Genomic DNA, 19,761 nt, shown 5'->3' with positions numbered 1-19,761 from the left:
ACAGCAGCACTGCTGCTTAGCCTCCACCATCTCCGGACTGAGGAGGTCCGTGATTTTCAAGCGAAGCGAAGCGAAGAGCTCGCACCGTAGCCGACTCGCTAGCGCCGGGTGAGGAGCTGGCGCTTGTGTTTTTTCGCTTGCTTGCTTGAGGAGGAGGAAGGAAGAAGAATGACAGGCCGCGGCAAGGGAGGAAAGGGGCTGGGCAAGGGTGGCGCCAAGCGGCACCGCAAGGTGTTGCGCGACAACATCCAGGGCATCACGAAGCCCGCCATCCGCCGCCTGGCTCGCAGGGGCGGCGTGAAGCGCATCTCTGGTCTGATCTACGAGGAGACCCGCGGAGTGCTGAAGGTGTTCCTGGAGAACGTGATCCGCGACGCGGTGACGTACACTGAGCACGCCAAGCGCAAGACTGTGACGGCCATGGACGTGGTGTACGCCCTGAAGAGGCAGGGGCGCACCCTGTACGGTTTCGGCGGTTAGGCAGGCAGGCAGCCAGCCAGCCGGTGTGCTGTGCTGCGTTGTGGCCTTCCCGCGGCCGTGCCGTGCCCGTGCTTGGTGGGAGAGACGAAAACGGCCCTTTTCAGGGCCACCACACTGTTCGGAGATTGAAAAGTGCGAAAGAGTCTGTGTTGCCTGTGCGTGTTGTTGTTGTTGTTGTTGTTGTGCTGCGCGTGCGTTAGTTTTTGAGTTTGACGCGATGGGCGCGGCTGAGTCCAGTGTGTGCGTGGTTTGTTGTTTGTTTGTTTGTGGCGTGGGCATAGGCGGGCGGGCCGGCCGGATCGATCGATCGGATCAGCTGTTTGGTTTTGTCCTGTGCCTGTGCGTTTGGAGCGCGCGGCGGCCGGCGTGTCGTCGTCGGACCGTTTACGCGCTGTGTGTGCCACGCGCGCCCCTTTAATTGAAACATTAGAATGCTAACAATGATCATCACATTATCGGTGTATTGATGTCGTTGTCGTTTGGAACGCGACTCTGTGCGTGCGCGGAGGGGTGCAGAAACAGGAAAAAGACAAAAAGAGAGAAACGACAAAATGTGTGCGCGTTCGGCCACACGGGCTGTGGACAAGATGGCGGACGTGCGCCGGCGCTGGCTGTGCAATGTATGTATGTGGACGTGTTGTGTAAAGTGCGGCGAGCACGGACGACGGAAACTTTGCTTTGGACGTAGGTTTGTGTGGTGGCCCTGAAAAGGGCCGATTGTTGTGAGCCGAGCCGGCAAGGCAAAGGCAGGCGCGTTTGCGTGCAGGGAGCACGCAAGCGCAGCTCCGCGCTCTCTGTTTAGGCCTTCTTCTCGGTCTTCTTTGGCAGCAGGACGGCCTGGATGTTGGGCAGGACACCACCCTGTGCGATGGTGACGCCCGACAAGAGCTTGTTGAGCTCCTCGTCGTTGCGGATGGCGAGCTGCAGGTGGCGCGGGATGATGCGCGTCTTCTTGTTGTCGCGGGCCGCGTTTCCGGCCAGCTCGAGCACCTCAGCCGCGAGGTACTCCATGACGGCGGCGAGGTAGACGGGCGCCCCGGCGCCGACGCGCTCGGCGTAGTTTCCCTTGCGCAGGAGGCGGTGGATTCTGCCGACCGGGAACTGGAGCCCAGCCCTGCTTGAGCGGGACTTTGACTTGCCCTTGACTTTGCCTCCCTTTCCGCGTCCGGACATGGCGTTTGGCTAGTTGAAACACGTAACGTAACGGTGCGAGCCGCAGCGAGTCGAGCAGCGGAGTGCGTGGCGGCGGGACTAGGGTGGGGGTCCCTTTATGGGCTCGGGTGCGGCGGCCGGTTGCGCGCGCGCCCCATTGGTCGGCGGCCGCAACAGGGCGAGCTGGTAAAGGTGCGGTGTTGCGGTAGCGGCGGGTGCCACTGTGTGGGGAGACGCTGACTAGAGGGGAGCGCTTGCTGCTTGCTGTTGTACGTTCGAGATGCCGCCCAAGACTAGCGGGAAGGCCGCCAAGAAGGCTGGCAAGGCGCAGAAGAACATTTCGAAGGGCGACAAGAAGAAGAAGCGCAAGAGGAAGGAGAGCTATGCCATCTACATCTACAAGGTGCTGAAGCAGGTGCACCCCGACACGGGCATCTCGTCGAAGGCGATGAGCATCATGAACAGCTTCGTGAACGACATTTTCGAGCGCATTGCGGCCGAGGCGTCTCGCCTGGCGCACTACAACAAGCGCTCGACCATCACGTCCCGCGAGATCCAGACGGCTGTGCGGCTCTTGCTGCCTGGCGAGCTGGCCAAGCACGCCGTGAGCGAGGGCACGAAGGCGGTGACCAAGTACACGAGCTCCAAGTGAGGGGGTTAAGGCTCTAGGGAGCTCCCCTCCGTTGCGAGAGCGGCAAAAAACGGCCCTTTTCAGGGCCACCAAATTGCCTTTGCGGGAAGAGCGGAATTGTTGTTTGTGTGAGGCGGCGCATAGCTAGCTACCCGGTTTGGTTGGTTGCGAAGCAGCTGGTGGTGGTGGTGGTGGTGGTGGTGGTCTCGAATGTGGTTATGCGTGCTCGCGAGTCTTGGCGTGGTTGGTTGGTTGTTTGTTTGTCGACACATAGACAGGAGGTGTTGTCTGTGTCGCTGATTTCCTTTCCTTTCCTTTCTTTGTCTCTGTCTGCCCGGTTAGTCACGTGACTGCAATTGAAACCCCTCGCGATTGTTGGATGTCACCGTTAGGGCCGTCTGCGGGTTTGTTTGTTTGTCACATCATACATACATACATACATACATACATACATACATACATGATGGCGAGGGTGAAATGTTGTGTTGCCGTCTACTATTCCCTTTGCTGTACGGCGTGGAGGTGTGTTGGTGACGTTTTAAAACAAATGGACGTGTCTTTACTAGTCATTAGGAAGACGCAAGAATTGTATGGGCGGGTGGGGTAGGCGACACGCACGGTGGTGTACCCATTTATTTGGCCCTTGATTTTGATAGCCGTTTCTGCAGTTGATTGAATGATTGATTGTTGTGCGCACGCACGCACGCCGGTGTCGTCATTCAAGGTGCACGTGTGTTCGGTTCAGTGACGGTAGACGACGACGGTCGTTGTTTGTTGTTATGGGCGTACACGCGGTTGTCTGTGTGTCCCCCGGTGAAATGGCCGGTTTGTCGGTGATGTGATCCGATCCGGCGGCTCTGAGTAGCTGTCTATCGGCATCACGGCAACGTGTCGGTCCGAACACCCGTCTCACTGTGGCACCGTCGGCGCTGCGAACGGCGACGAAAGGCTGGCTGTGATCGGTCGAATGTCATGTCTTGTCTGGGCAGAACGTGTGGAATGAGCAAAAAAAAACTGTGGGGACGGAAACAATGGTGGAGGAGGGGAACGAAAATAATAAAACGAAACGAAGAAAGAGAAGAAGGGGAAGCAATCACCGGAAAACGAAACAGGGGAAAAACGGAGAGGCGCCGTCTAGAGCAACGGAACGTTCCCGTGCATTGCAGCCGCACTGAAATGCGTTTACGGCGCGGCTGCAAGTGACGGCTGAATTGCATTGCCTTCCCGGATGCAACGTTCGCCCGATATGGCTCGGAGGAAGAATCTATGAGAGAGTGCCTTGCCCTTTGCCGTTTCGTGTGCGGTGTAGCGAATGATGTGTGTGTGTGTGTGTGTAGTGGGGAATGGATGGTCGATAGCTGCCGTCACGGTCAAGATAACGCAGTCAAAGGTGTCGCGAAAAAGTGTGTTAGCCGTGGTTGGTTGGTTTGTGTGTTTGTTTTGTTTTTAAAGAGAAGGGACGAGAGAAAGAAGGTAGGTGGAGAGTGCGTTGCGTGTTGCGAACTGCGTCCGTGAATACGGCAGTATTTGGTGGTGGGCGTGCCCTTGCATGTGGCCCGGAAGGCGTGCTCGTTTCGCGGTAGTGTGGACGGGTGAGGGGCACGCGTAACGCTGCGCTGCTGGCATATTCGGGAGATGGGAGGGGGCGAAAGGAGAGAAAGGAGACGCGGAGGGCGCGTGTGGGTGGTTCGCGCTGCGCTCGGCGGTTGTGTTTGTTTGTGCAACAAATGTGTTGCCGGGAGGGGGACCGTTGATGTGGTGGTGCGGTTGTAGCCTCAGACGCGGCTGGCAGTGAACAACTTGAGACGACGGATGCGTGGCTGGGGCGGCGCATGTCGCCGGTGCCATGCCTTTAGAGCCGCGTGGTCGGGGTGTGCGCACCGCGTGTCGTGTTGCGAGACATCACATGTGCTGCTGCGCACCGGTGGCGTGGCGTGGCGTGGCGTGGCGTGGCGTGGCGAGCCGCGCCAGTACCGCGCGGTGTGCTTGTGCGCCGGAGAATGGCACACTGCGCCTGCCCGTTGAGGAGGCCGATGGCCGTGGTGTGGTGGAAATGGAGCGCGTCGGACGTGTACCAATGAGAAAGAGAAACAAAGCAAGCAACCACGAACGAAAGGTGGAGGGAGGCATTGTGTCACATGTGGCGGTGGGGAAAAACGAAAAAAAAAAAGAAAACAAACAACAAACAAAGACGTTAAGAAAGAGGAGAAACAACAAAGACAATGAATGAGTCGTGCGTTCGCGAGGGGGGTGGGTGTGCGTGCGTAACGCCGGTACGCGCAGTGCGGAGCCCAACGGCTGTGTCGTCGGCCGAATGGGTGCGGGAATAGAGGCCGCGTCGGCACGGAGAAGGAAGCAAGAAGGAAGGAGGCACGCGCGCTGCGGCGTTGGCGCGGTTTGCGGCTGGCGCCTTTGGTGGCAACGGCCAGGACAAGCAGCGGTGTATGGTGTTGTGCGGGGCGGACAGGGGCGGCGGTGGTGGACGGGGAGGAGGCGAGGCGGTGGCGTGTGTGGTACGGCGAAAACGGGACGGACGGCCGGCGGATGTTGAGAGGCGCCGCCCGCGCACGCACGCAGACACACAGAAGGGAAGAACGAGAAAGGAACAAAATGGAGGGGGCGAATGTGGAGGTGCGGGGAGGGGGAGGCGGTGGTGTTTGTGGGCATGTGGTGGGAGAGAATGGCGGGGGCGGAAGGACAGAGGCGCGAGGCGACAGCTTGCTTGGTGCTTGCTTGCGTCTTTTAGTGTTTTATTTTGTTTTTATCCTTTGGTCGCCTTGGAGCCTGTCGGTCCCGTCCGTGTGTGGCCACGCTGTGGGTGCGTGTATGTTTGTACGTTTCGTTTTTTTTTTTGTCTTCTTCTGCAGCAGAGGCGGCCAGCAAAATGCGTGCGGTTGGATGGATGGGCGGCCACGGCACGGCACGGCACCGCACCGCACCTGTGCCCAAGGAGGAGACGCTGGCGGCGGGCCACCCTCGGATGCGGCCGGCCGGGGCTGTGTGCGCCGCTGCAACAACAACGAGTAAACAAGACGAAGACGAAGCGGATGGCTGGTGAGTGCATTTAGGCGGTAGACAAGGCAGTGTGTGATGTGGCGTTGTGACGGGGGGGTTTGCTCACGCGGCCTCGTTGTGTTGATGCGCAGGAAGACGAGATGCGGGCAGACGCGTACAGAGAGACGAGCCCGGTCTGCAGCAGGATGTGTGGCGCGCCGAGTGCAGAGCAGCGCGCGCCGGCTGGGCTGGGTTCGGCTGGGCCCGCCCGGCGGCGGGCCGCGCTGTTGTCGCGGACGTGAGCGCCCCCCTGGCGGGTGGTCGGAGGCGGCGCGGTGGACGTGTGGCTGGTTGGCAGTGCACATTGCGAGTGGCTGGCTGGCTGGCTGGCGGGCGGTCGGCGGCGAGAAGAGAGAGGAGGTATGTGTTGCGGGCGCCTTTGCTGCGCTGCGTCGTTGCGTGCCTGGGCGTGCGCCTGTCGACTGTGTGTGACTGTGTTGGGCGTTGTGCCACGTACGTGTGCTCGGCCGAAGGCAGGCGTCGGAAAGAAGAGGGCGAAGGGCAGGAAAGTGGGTCGGTGTGCGTGCGTAGCCCGTGATGTGATGATGTCACGTCACGTCACGTCACGTCATGTTTTTGCGAAGCGGCCGCCGAGAGGTGTGTGGTAGCGAGCGGGAATGTGCGTTTGGTGGTTGCGGCGTGAGGTGAGGGTGGGAGAATATTGGGGCGGGCCGGCGGGCCGGCCCGTTGTTGGTGGTTCCTCCTGTGGTTGTTTGTGCAGCTTTGATGGCAACGTGGAAGGACGCCGGTTTCGTGCCTTGCGTGTGGTTGTCGACGGTGACTGGTTGGGGTGTGCGCCGATGCACGTGCCATGTCGTTATTATGTTTGGGTCGTGAGTGTTGTTTTTGGCCGTGTTGTTGTGTACGGGAAGGGGGGGGGGGAGAGGAGGAGGCGGGTGGATAGTGCGTGCAGTAGTGTCGTTGCGACGGGCGCGTCGGGTGGAGCTGTGCGTAGTGGCGGAAAGGTGTAGGTTGCGGGAAGGGAGCCCGTCGTGTGTCGTGTCGGTGTCGTTGACGGGGTCGCGTGCGTGCGTTGTGAATCGAGTGTGGCGGGAAAGGAGCAGTGTGCCGCTGGGGCGTCGTGGCCGTTAGCAGTGGCTGTGCTTGTCCGTTTGTTACCTGTTGGACGCTTGGTGCGAGTTGTTTGCTGTTGTCGTTGTCGTTGTCGTTGTCGTTGTCGTTGTCGTTGTCGCCCCCGTCTCGCGGGTTGTTTTTGTTTGTCGGCTGTGCTGTGTCGGCGAGCTGTTTTGCCGTGCGTGAATGTGTTGGTGCAAAAGTGGCGGCGTTATGGCTGCGACCGCGACGAGGCGCGGGCGCGCCATTGATGATGTTCAAACACAGAGCGGCTGTGTGCAATGGGAGGCCTGCGTACGGGTAGCGGTGTTGTCGTACGTGCATCCGGCCCGGTGCGGAAAGCGCCGTTGCAGTTTGCCCCTTAGTTGCCAGCCATGTCGCGTGAGCGGCGGGTTGCCTCTGGTCGACGTGGTGCTCGGGTTTGTGGTTTTTTGTTTTTTTTGTTTTTTGTGCCGTTTGGCCGGTGGGTGGTGTTTTTAATTTTGTGTTGTGTTGTGTGTGTGTGGGGCCGGCCGGCCGGCCGGTATATCTGCCTCCTGCTCGGTCTTGCGGCGGTTTGGTCGACGTCGTCTGTAGTTTTTGCGGCTTGCCGACGACCGACCGACACACCTTTGAAACCTACGTGTGGCGCCCGAAGGTGAACGTAACCTGACCGCGGACCTCTCGGCGCCTTAACCTAACCTAACCTCTAACCTAAGATGTCCGGCCGTAAGGTAGGTGCGGCCACCTGACGCCTCACGTCCGAACGCTTAACCTAACTTTGACGCCTAACCTAACTGTAACCCTTAACCTAACCCACGTCCACCTAACCTAACCTCACCTTAGGGTGGTGTACACCGCGAATGCCTTAGGGCATGTTATAGTCTTAGGTGGAGTCCACTATACGCAACAAGCGGCTACACGGGTAGCAGGGGTTGTGTGGCGTGGGCTGGGCGGTTCTGTTTAGGTTGGATGGCCCTTGGGCAAGTACGGAAAGGGCAACAGCCTCAACGGGCGCGGGGCAAGGTCAGGACATGCGGGGACCAAGCGGCAATCGGTATTGTAATTGTCAACTGTCGAAGTACCGGAACGTCAAGCGCTGATAGAAAGCACCGAAGCTGCAATCGTTATAGGTACAGACGGTGCTTTAGAAAGGATAGCGTGCATGCAACCGGTGGTGGAGTGGTTCGTCGCTGTTAGTAGTAGTAGTTTATCCTGTGTAGTGAAGTAGAAGTGGTGGACGGTTCCTGTGAACTATTGTGGGTGGAGGGTACACTCAACAGCCGAGCTAGGTTAATAATTGGCTCCTTTTACCGACCTCGCGACGCAGCAGCATTAGTGGCCGAACACGTGAGAGAAAATGTGGACATACATTTTCCTTTCCCCAGCGTGTTACAGTCTTAGGTGGAGATTTCAATGTGCCAGATGTTCAGGACGGGTGGTAGGGACAGAGCATCGAGTGACATTATACTGAGTGCACTATCCGAACGAAAATTACCGCGAGCAATTAAACAGAGAGAGAACCGACTCGTGGAGATAACATCGTGGACCTACCGATGACAAACAGACCCCGAACTTGTCGACTCTGTATGTGCAGAACAGGGACCCAGTGATCAAGAGGCCGTTGCAGCATCGCTGAATATGGACGTTAATAGGAATATACAAAAAAAAAAAAAAAAAAAGGGAGGAAGGTTTATCTGTTTAGCAAGAGTAATAGAAGGCAGATTTGAGACTACCAGACAGATGAAAACGCAAATGTCTGCTCCGACACCGACAATGTTGAGTGTGTATGGAGAAAGTGCAAGGCAATCGTAAAATGCGTCTTAGACAGGTACGTGCCGAGTAAAACTGTGAGGGATGGGAAAAACCCACCGCGGTACAACAACCAAAGTTTAGGAAACTATAGCGAAAGCAAAGAGAGCCTCACTCAAAGTTGAAACGCAGCCAAAACCTCTCAGACAAACAGACGCTAAACGATGTCCAAAGTTAGCGTAAGGAGGGCTATGCGTGAAGCGTCCGGTGAATGCGAAAGTAAAATTCCATGTACCGACGTGACAGGAAATCAAATCAAATCAAATCAAATCCTGGGACGTTGTGGTCGTACGTTGAATCAGTAGTAAGCGGCTCGAAACGGCATATCCAGACACTCCGGGATGATGATGGCATTGAAACAGAGGATGACACGCGTAAAAAGCTGTGAAATACTAAACACCTGTTTCCAAAGCTGTTTCACGGAGGACGACCGCACTGCAGTTCCTTCTCGCACAAACGAAAAAGTGGCTGACATCGAAATAAGTGTCCAAGGAGGAATAGAAAAGCAACTGGAATCACTCAACAGAGGAAAGTCCACTGGACCTGACGGGATACCAATTCGATTCTACACAGAGTACGCGACAGAACCTCCTAACAGCCGTGTACCGCAAGTCTCTAGAGGAACGGAGGGTTCCAAATGATTGGAAAAGAGCACAGGTAGTCCCGGGCTTGAAGAAGGGTCGTCGAGCAGATGCGCAAAACTATAGGCCCTATATCTGTGACGTCGGTCGGTTGTAGAATTTGAGAACATGTTTTATGCTCGAGTAGTAGCATGTCGTTTTTTGGAAACCCAGTGTCTACTATGTAGGAATCAACACGGATTCCGGAAACAGCGATCGTGTGAGACCCAACGCGCTTTATTTGTTCATGGGACCCAGAAAATATTAGATACAGGCTCCCAGGTAGATGCCATTTTGGTTGACATCCGGAAGGAGGGCGTTCGATACAGTTCCGCACTGTCGCCTGATAAACAATGTAAGAGAGTCTGCAGAATGTCGGACCAACTGTGTGGCTGGACTGAAGAGATTGTAGCAAACAGAACACAGCATGTTGTTATCAATGGAGAGACGTCTACAGACGTTAAAGTAACCTCTGGCGTGCCACAGGGGAGTGTTATGGGACCCATTGCTCTTCACACACCTAGTAGATAGTGTCGGACGTTGCATGCGTCTTTTCGCGGATGATGCTGTAGTATACAGAGAAGTTGCAGCGAAAAATGCAGGACGATCTGCAGCGGATAGGCACGTGGTGCAGGGAGTGGCAACTGTCCCTTAACATAGACAAATGTAATGTATTGCGAATAATATAAGAAAGAAGGACCCTTTATTGTATGATTGATTATATGATGATAGCGGGACAAACACTGGTAGCAGTTACGTCTGTAAAATATCTGGGAGTATGCGTGCGGAGTGATTGGGAGTGGGATGATCATCATATAAAAAAAAAAAAAAAAAAAAAAAAAAACAAAAAAAGTAATTGGTGGTAAGGCGGGTACCAGGTTGCGATTTATTGGGAGAATGCGTAGCAAATGTAGTCCATCAACAAAGGAGGAGGTGGCTTACAAAACACCCGTTCGTTCGACCCATACGTGAGTGTTGCCCATCAGTGTGGGATCCGTACCAGGTCGCGTTGACGGAGGCGACCGGAGACGATCCAACGTTTCGTCGCAGGGTCATTTGGTAACCGTGATAGCGTTACGGAGATGTTTAACAAACCCAAGCGGCAGACCCTGCAATAGAGGCGCTCTGCATCGCGGTGTAGCTTGCTCGCCAGGTTTCGCGATATTGCGTTTCTGGATGGGGTATCGAATATATTGCTTCCCCCCTACGTGTATACCTCCCGAGGAGATCACGAATGGATGTGGTTAGAGAGATTCGAGCGCGCACGGAGGCGGTGTTTTTTTTTTGCAGACTGTCAGTTCGTCCCGCGAAACCATACGCGACTGGAACAGCGAAGGGAGGTAAATGACAGTGGCACGTGAAGTGCCCTCCGCCACACACCGTTGGGTGGCTTGCGGAGTCTAAATGTTAGAGGTCGGCTGTCGGTGTGTGCTTTTGAAGGCAGATTCGGTGCGTCTGTAGTTGCGGATGGCGGTTAGCCACCGTCGCTTAAAGCGGCGAGGGGCGGCGGCGCCTCGGTTGGCCGGTGGCCATGTTGCGCAGGCGGCGCTCGTTTTTGTTTTGCGGCGGGCAATTTTGTGAGAAACGGGCGCGAATGTTGGCGGGCGAGGTGGCCCGACGGCCGCGGGCCGATCGGGAAACGGTGGGAGGGCGATGGGGCGGCGGAGGTGCGTTTGCACGGCCGTCATCGCCGCACGCCTCCGCTTGTGTGGCTGTGGCGGCGGCCGCGCTGGCCGGGCTGGCGCGGCGACGGTGCGCCAGTTTTGCCGAAGGTTTGGCCATTGTGGCGGGTCGTCGGCTGGGGCTGTGGGGGCGGCATTTGGGCGGGGGCGGCGATTCTCGGCGGGCCGAGCCAGGCTGTAGCGCGCGGTAGCTGCAGTTTGGCCGTGGTTTGCGGCGCTGCCGTGGCGACTGGTTGGCGACTGTGGTGTGGCCGTGTGTAGCCCCATCCTCGGTGGTTTGAATGGCGCGGGTGGTTGCGGCGCAGGTTTGGGGCTGGTCCGCACAGGCTGTCGGACGTTGGGCGGTAGCAAGCGCTCCGCCCGCTTCTTGAGGTTATCTTCTAACTGTCTGGCGTAGGTTTTACCTTTCGGCATTTCCTACAGCTTGAGAGGGTTGTGGTAAATTTGTTCATCTTTATTTGCAGTGTGGCTTGTGTGTGTGCGGACACGGGGTGTGTGCATGATTTGGTTGGGAGCTAATTTACTTTTAAGGGCACTGCTGCATTATCTCGCGAGCAGTGCGATCGGCCGTCGGTATCTGTCGTGTGGATCAGGTTCTTCTTCCCCCAAGTTTCTGATGAGGGGGTTAGTGGACATCGTTGCTTTCTCGTAGAAACGTCTCGCTATCTCCTGGTGACGCTGGAGCACCTCTGGTTCTTCAGCTGCTTCGTGTAGGTATTTGTGCGGAAATTGCGGGTGTACGTGGAATACCCGCCGAAGTATTTTATTCTGAAGGGATTGGAGCCTCTGTAGATGAGTCCTCGCTGCATTGCCCCAAGCTTCGCACGCGTAGTCGATGAGGGGGCGAATGTACATACGATAAATTAACAGGCCATTTTCGACGGAGAGATCGGAGCCCTCGTTGATTATAGGATACAGCGCTCCCATGCGCTGTGATACTTTGTTTCGGATGTCTTCCACGTGCGGTTTCCATGTTAGTTTCTTATCGAGGATCACCCCGAGGTAGCGCACTGTGTTTTGCCACTCCAGTTCCGTATTGTACAGTCGTAGTCGTCGGGTTGGCATGGTTCGTCGCTTCGTGAAGACGATCGTTTGCGTCTTGGCAGGATTGAATCGGATGCGCCATTTCGTTGCCCATTCTTCCAACAAGTCGCAGGCACTCTGAAGACGTGGCCTCATCACGTCGCGCCATCGGCTTCGTGTGAACAGCATCGTATCATCCGCGTATATAGCTTTCTCGACCCTCGGTGGTGTGGGGAGATCAGACGTATACAGGGTGTAGAGCACCGGTCCAAGGACCGATCCTTGGGGCACTCCCGCGCAGATCGGCCGTGCCGTGGAGAGTGCGTCGTCCACTCGAACTGCAAATGTGCGATGTTGAAGGTATGAGGCAACCAGCTTGACGTAGGCTCGTGGAAGTCCGAGCGAGTTAAGTTTCCATATGAGCCCCTGATGCCACACGCTGTCAAAAGCTTTCGTAATGTCCAGGAGAACTGCTCCACAAAACTCCTTCCTATTGAATGCGGTTGTGATGTCGTTGACGACTCGGATGATTTGGTGACTGGTAGAATGTCCTTTCCGAAAACCAAACTGTTCATTGGGTAAGATGTTGCGGAGAGAGATGATGTTTTGAAGTCGTTGTAGAAGAAGCCGCTCAAACAGTTTACTGACGTGTGGCAACAGGCTTATCGGGCGATAACTCGTCGGGAGGCGTCGGTTTTTGCCGGGTTTCGGTACAGGTACCACAACAGAGTGCTTCCACGCCGCTGGGTAGGTCGCAGTGGTGAGTATCCAGTTAAAAATAGTGGCTAGCCGCACTATTGCAGTCCAGGGTAACTGTTTTAGGACCCGCCCAGTTATGTCGTCAGATCCTGGAGCCTTGTTCGATGGGAGTGCTCGAATCCCACGTTGCACTTCTGCGGGGGTAACAGGTGGAATGGGGTCGCCACCGTCGTCATCTGCATCTTCTTGCAGCAGCGCTTCCGCCTCTTGATCGATGTTATTGACACGCTGGGGGTCCACTCCCTCATTCAGCGGACGAAAGTTGACTTCGAATGAGTCAGCCAGCAGGTTTGCCTTGTCTGTGGGACGATAGGCAGTTCGATCTGCAGTCTCGAGCGGCGGGATGCGCGTCCGACGGTTAGTGAAGAAACGGATGGCCTGCCAGTTAGCGGGGTCGGGCGTGAACGATCGAAGTTTGGCGGCCCACTGCTGGTTCTTGTGAGCAATGATGGCAGCCTTAATATCGCGGCGTAGCTGATTAATCCGCTTCTTGAGGTCGACATTTCGAGTTAGGCGCCACTCCCTGCAGAGCCTGTTCCGTGTCCTGATGCTGTCTAAGATGTGCTGTGGCAGTCCAGGCGGCGAGAGTTGCGGAGGCTTGGGTGGTGGTGTAGCCAGCTCCAAGGCATCGGTAATAGCGGTGGTGAGCGTCCCCACGGATTCTTCAGAGACCTCTTCATCTGCATTGATGACGTCAATGGAGAAGGTAACACACTCGCGAAAATGCTCCCAGTTTGTGTGTTTCAAGTTGAGACGGCCGGCATATTGGTCCGGAGCGACGTGCAAGTCAAACAGTACTGGCAGGTGGTCGGAATTAAGCGCATTGAGGGTTTCCGCATTCATAAATTGCGGGATGCCCTTGGTTATGGCCACGTCAATAACGTCAGGTCTGCCGCGAGATGGGTAGCATGTTGGCTCGTCAGGGCCGCAAACATAGGCCTGCGCTTCTTCCACAGCCTGGAGAAGAAGACGTCCACTCATATTGGTGACCTGAGAGTTCCAGGCGGCATGTTTACAATTCAGATCGCCCGCGATGAATAGTTTGCCAGGTGTTCGTAGCAGGAGTCGGGCGTCGTCGAGGTCCAGGAGTCGGCGTGGGCTGCGGTAGGCTGCTATAAACGTCACTGGTCCGGTTCTGGTTTCCACAACAACCGCAGTCGTTTCAAAAGTCCTAGTAGCAGGTGGCCGAATTTCATGATGTCGGATGGTTCGTCGTATGTATATTGCTGTGCCGCCTCCATGCGTCAGTCGGTCATTGCGGTAGCAGCAATAATTCGCAATGTTGCTGCGAATTCCAGGCTTGAGGAACGTCTCGGAAAGCATACAGATGTCCACGTTGTTGTCCACAAGAAATTGGTGTAATTCCGGCACATCATGCGTGAGATTGTTGGCGTTGAATGCCACAATGCGTAAGTCTTCGAGGTGAAGTGCTCTACTCATGTCTAGTAGGTGCAGCATCTCTTTGGGCCTGGAAGGCGCGGCTGATGGTCGCTTCAACGGCGGCGGCGACGGTGGCTGGAAGTTGCGACATGGTTTTGGAGACTTCAGCAAGAGAGGCAGTAATTTGTGTGAGGAGTGCGAAGACGCCTTGCAGATCTGGCTGGAGAGGCGGGGAAGCCGCTGGAGGTGCCGGGTCACATCGGCGTTGTGGCGCTGCCGGACGGGCAGGTGCTGCTGGAGTGACATCTTGCTGTAGCGACTTCTTGAGAGCGTCTGCAACCGTGAGATCGGCACGTATCTTGGCCGCCCGACGGTCCATTAGTGTGGGCCAAGCTTGAGCGCGGCTGGGCTGTACAGGCGGTGGCGGCGGCGGTGGCTGTTGGCGGCGTCGTCCCGTAGCAGTGGTCCTCCTCGGTGGAACAGGAGGCAGGCCACGTTGCCGTCGACTCGCCTCCTTATGTTTGGGGCAGGATCGAAAGTTGGCGGGATGAGGTCCGCCGCAAAGTCCACATTGAGGAGGCTGTTCCTTGGCCTTGGTGCATGTCCGACTGTCATGTGGGCCGCCGCATTTTACGCAGACCCAGTCCATGGTACACAGACGTGCGACATGACGAAATCCTTGGCACCTGTAACACTGTACAGGGCCGCGCGACTTCCGTAATCTTTCAACGGTGATGGACAAGTCATAAAAGCGGTCAAGCTGGAAAATATCTCGATGCGCCGGGATATCAGGTAAGATGATGATACGATGTCCTGTGTGCTGATTCGTCCCAGGCATTCGATGATGTTCGACGAGGGAGGCGGCGAAACCCAGGTCGCGCAGCTCTTCCTTGACGTCTTCATGCGTCAAGGACATTGGAATGCCCTTGACAAGCGTCTTGATGACCGGAGGGCGAACCGCCGGGAAGGTATACATTGCGATGCCTGATCTTCCGAGTTCGTCGACCGTGATGGTGTAGTCTTCTGTTGACGACAATTGTAGTTTCAGTGTGTCGTCGCCTGCCTGCTTCACTGTGAATGGCTGCTTGCAGTGAGTCTTCAGCCATGTATGCAGCTTCTTGTAGGATTCCTTGAAGCGGAGGACAATAGGTGGCACCCTCCTATGCGGGGCCGATGTCGGAGCCTGTGAGCGGTCCTGCGATGACGGCTGTTGGTCGTCCATGGGGGGTGGGGCCTCTTCTCCCGCTCGTTGTTGTGCCGCTGCTCGGCGCTGCTGCTGTTCCGCTAGTGACGACGCGGCTTCATGAAGCGTCGCTCCCTCCCCCTGGAGAGGTTGATAGCGGTTTGACACATCAAGTTCTCTGGCAACGACGACGCGCTGGGGCCGTGCTTGTTTCTTTAGCGGCGGCTGCAGGAAGCCGTCGGCGGATGCTTCATGTCGATGTTGACGCCATTCAGAAGCGCGATCGCGGCGAGTTCTTCTGCGCTGCGATGTCTGCTCGGTGGGATCGGTGACGGAGGCGTCGCCGGAGTCCGTATAATAGTCCATTTCTTCATCCAGGGGCAGCTCCGCGGCAGGGGTACTAATACTTCCCCCCTCCGCGGGTCCAGTCGTCGCAGGTGTGCCGGCTGGTGGCGGGGCGGCCGATGGGGCAAGCCCCATCTGACCGCGGCCGGCCGGCACGTGGTCGCTCGCTTCTCGCGCGCGCGCAAACTCTCCGTCCGTACTGTGCGACATCTCAGTCGTCACTGGTAGCAAGCGCGGGAGGCGCGGCGCGGCGGCGCGCAGAGTGGCGGCCGCTCTCTCGGCCGTCCGCGCCCGCCCGCGACACTGGCTGGGCCTGGCGGCGCGGCGGCTATTCTCTGCCGTGCTCTCGCCGCTCTCTCGCTGTTCTGTTGTTGTGTGTACGCGCGTCGTCCGTCGAAATAATGGCAGATCAGGCGGCTACGAACGAGACTGCTGCGGCACCCGCCGCCACCGGCACGACGAAGAAGGCCAAGTCTGCGGCGTCTGCGAAGAAGCCGCGCGCCAAGCCTGCGCACCCGCGCACCTCTGAGATGGTGACGGCCGCCATCAAGAGTCTGAAGGAGCGCGGCGGCTCGTCGCTGCAGGCGATCAAGAAGTACATTGCCGCGCACTACAAGCTGGACGCGGAGAAGCTGGCGCCCTTTATCAAGAAGTACCTCAAGTCGGCCGTCGTGGCTGGCGAGCTGGTGCAGACGAAGGGGAAGGGCGCGTCCGGCTCTTTCAAGCTTGCCGGCGCCGGCGGCGGGGCGGCCGAGGGCGGCAAGGCTCGTGCCGGCGGTGCGAAGAAGAAGCGCGCCGCTCCGGCCAGCAAGGAGAAGAAGGGCGGCCGCGCGGCCGGCGCAAAGAAGGCTGGTGGCGTGAAGGCGGCGACCGGTCGGAAGGCGGGCGCCGCCAAGAAGGCGTCTGCGGCGTCGGCGGCTCCCGCGGGTGCGAAGAAGGCGGCTGCGGCCAAGCCGGCCAAGGCCAAGTCGCCGTCGAAGGCGAAGAAGGCCGCCAAGGTTCCGACGAAGAAGCCGAAGGCGCCGCGCCCGAAGAAGGCGACGACGCCGTCTAAGGCGAAGGCGTCGCCCAAGAAGAAGAAGTAAAGTAGTAAAGTTAAAGAAAGGCAAGGGAGAGGGGTTGGCGCTTGACGCCGTCGTCCCCCACCGCCCTCCCCCGCGTCGTCTTAGTGGCGCGCGATGGCACGGCTGCGGCTGTCGCGCGGCCCAAAACGGCCCTTCTCAGGGCCATCAAAGGACGTCGGGAAGGCGTTGATTGTCGTGCATGCGCCGGTGTGGTTGGTTGTGTGTGACCCTTTGTGGGTACTGTTTGCGTGCCGTGGTGGTTGGATTGTGGTGCCGGTGGCGGTAGGCGGCGGCGCGCGGTAGCGGAGCGGTTGTGGCCGTTTGTTGGTCTCTGTTGTTTTTTGTTTTGTTGTTGTTGTTGTTTTTTTTGCGGCGGCCGACGTTTGGTTGCTCATGTATGTTTCTGGAGACTCTTGTTTGTTTGTTTGTTTGTTTGTGTGTTTGCTTGCTTTGCGGATGTCGTGTCTTTTGTGTGTGTGTGTTGTCTCTTCTCTCTCTCTTTGAAAGCGGCGGGGGGGGACGTGAGACGTGGAAGTGGCCGGCGGGAATTGGGAAGGCGCGGTGGCGTTGACGTTGTAGTGTAGTGTAGTGTAGTGTAGTGTAGCGTAGCGTGCGCGCGCCTCGGAGACGGCGGCGGCCAGCCACCCGCGGTGTGTTGGTGACGTCGTCCGGCTGTTGTGTGTGTGTGTGTGTGTATTGTGAGGGATGGGATGACGTCGATTGTTGGCGAGAGCGGCTGTGGACGGGAGGGGAATTGGTGGTTGTTTGTTTTGCGGGGCGGCAAGACCGACAAAAGTTTTGCTCGCGACGGAGAGATGTTAGTGGCCCTGAAAAGGGCCGTTTTTGTTGGGCGGGCGCGCGTGCGCGGCGCGGTTTCTAGGCGCGCTCGCCGCGGATGCGGCGCGCGAGCTGGATGTCCTTGGGCATGATGGTGACGCGCTTGGCGTGGATTGCGCACAGGTTGGTGTCTTCGAAGAGGCCGACGAGGTAGGCCTCGCTGGCCTCCTGCAGGGCCATGACTGCGGAGCTCTGGAAGCGCAGGTCGGTCTTGAAGTCCTGGGCGATCTCGCGCACTAGGCGCTGGAACGGCAGCTTGCGGATGAGCAGCTCTGTGCTCTTCTGGTAGCGCCTGATTTCCCGCAGGGCGACGGTGCCCGGCCTGTAGCGGTGGGGCTTCTTGACGCCGCCGGTGGCGGGCGCGCTCTTCCTCGCCGCCTTGGTGGCGAGCTGTTTGCGCGGCGCCTTTCCGCCGGTGGACTTGCGGGCCGTTTGCTTTGTGCGGGCCATAGCGGAAGAGCGGCGTGGAGGTGCGTGCGGTACACGAAGCGTCCGGTGCTGCCTTGACAACGGGCCCGCGCGGCCCCGCGCCGCGCTTATATGCCCTCGGTGCGCGTGGTGGGGGGAGGGCGGGCCAGAGTCTATATAGGGGGGCGGCGGCAGAGAGCTCGCACCGTAGCCGACTCGCTAGCGCCGGGTGAGGAGCTGGCGCTTGTGTTTTTTCGCTTGCTTGCTTGAGGAGGAGGAAGGAAGAAGAATGACAGGCCGCGGCAAGGGAGGAAAGGGGCTGGGCAAGGGTGGCGCCAAGCGGCACCGCAAGGTGTTGCGCGACAACATCCAGGGCATCACGAAGCCCGCCATCCGCCGCCTGGCTCGCAGGGGCGGCGTGAAGCGCATCTCTGGTCTGATCTACGAGGAGACCCGCGGAGTGCTGAAGGTGTTCCTGGAGAACGTGATCCGCGACGCGGTGACGTACACTGAGCACGCCAAGCGCAAGACTGTGACGGCCATGGACGTGGTGTACGCCCTGAAGAGGCAGGGGCGCACCCTGTACGGTTTCGGCGGTTAGGCAGGCAGGCAGCCAGCCAGCCGGTGTGCTGTGCTGCGTTGTGGCCTTCCCGCGGCCGTGCCGTGCCCGTGCTTGGTGGGAGAGACGAAAACGGCCCTTTTCAGGGCCACCACACTGTTCGGAGATTGAAAAGTGCGAAAGAGTCTGTGTTGCCTGTGCGTGTTGTTGTTGTTGTTGTTGTTGTTGTTGTGCTGCGCGTGCGTTAGTTTTTGAGTTTGACGCGATGGGCGCGGCTGAGTCCAGTGTGTGCGTGGTTTGTTGTTTGTTTGTTTGTGGCGTGGGCATAGGCGGGCGGGCCGGCCGGATCGATCGATCGGATCAGCTGTTTGGTTTTGTCCTGTGCCTGTGCGTTTGGAGCGCGCGGCGGCCGGCGTGTCGTCGTCGGACCGTTTACGCGCTGTGTGTGCCACGCGCGCCCCTTTAATTGAAACATTAGAATGCTAACAATGATCATCACATTATCGGTGTATTGATGTCGTTGTCGTTTGGAACGCGACTCTGTGCGTGCGCGGAGGGGTGCAGAAACAGGAAAAAGACAAAAAGAGAGAAACGACAAAATGTGTGCGCGTTCGGCCACACGGGCTGTGGACAAGATGGCGGACGTGCGCCGGCGCTGGCTGTGCAATGTATGTATGTGGACGTGTTGTGTAAAGTGCGGCGAGCACGGACGACGGAAACTTTGCTTTGGACGTAGGTTTGTGTGGTGGCCCTGAAAAGGGCCGATTGTTGTGAGCCGAGCCGGCAAGGCAAAGGCAGGCGCGTTTGCGTGCAGGGAGCACGCAAGCGCAGCTCCGCGCTCTCTGTTTAGGCCTTCTTCTCGGTCTTCTTTGGCAGCAGGACGGCCTGGATGTTGGGCAGGACACCACCCTGTGCGATGGTGACGCCCGACAAGAGCTTGTTGAGCTCCTCGTCGTTGCGGATGGCGAGCTGCAGGTGGCGCGGGATGATGCGCGTCTTCTTGTTGTCGCGGGCCGCGTTTCCGGCCAGCTCGAGCACCTCAGCCGCGAGGTACTCCATGACGGCGGCGAGGTAGACGGGCGCCCCGGCGCCGACGCGCTCGGCGTAGTTTCCCTTGCGCAGGAGGCGGTGGATTCTGCCGACCGGGAACTGGAGCCCAGCCCTGCTTGAGCGGGACTTTGACTTGCCCTTGACTTTGCCTCCCTTTCCGCGTCCGGACATGGCGTTTGGCTAGTTGAAACACGTAACGTAACGGTGCGAGCCGCAGCGAGTCGAGCAGCGGAGTGCGTGGCGGCGGGACTAGGGTGGGGGTCCCTTTATGGGCTCGGGTGCGGCGGCCGGTTGCGCGCGCGCCCCATTGGTCGGCGGCCGCAACAGGGCGAGCTGGTAAAGGTGCGGTGTTGCGGTAGCGGCGGGTGCCACTGTGTGGGGAGACGCTGACTAGAGGGGAGCGCTTGCTGCTTGCTGTTGTACGTTCGAGATGCCGCCCAAGACTAGCGGGAAGGCCGCCAAGAAGGCTGGCAAGGCGCAGAAGAACATTTCGAAGGGCGACAAGAAGAAGAAGCGCAAGAGGAAGGAGAGCTATGCCATCTACATCTACAAGGTGCTGAAGCAGGTGCACCCCGACACGGGCATCTCGTCGAAGGCGATGAGCATCATGAACAGCTTCGTGAACGACATTTTCGAGCGCATTGCTGCCGAGGCGTCTCGCCTGGCGCA

This window comes from Schistocerca nitens, unplaced genomic scaffold (genome assembly GCF_023898315.1).
Source record: "Schistocerca nitens isolate TAMUIC-IGC-003100 unplaced genomic scaffold, iqSchNite1.1 HiC_scaffold_513, whole genome shotgun sequence".
Taxonomy (NCBI): Eukaryota; Metazoa; Arthropoda; class Insecta; order Orthoptera; family Acrididae; genus Schistocerca; species Schistocerca nitens.
The sequence above is the reverse complement of the archived record's forward strand: the minus strand, read 5'-3'. Positions refer to the sequence as shown.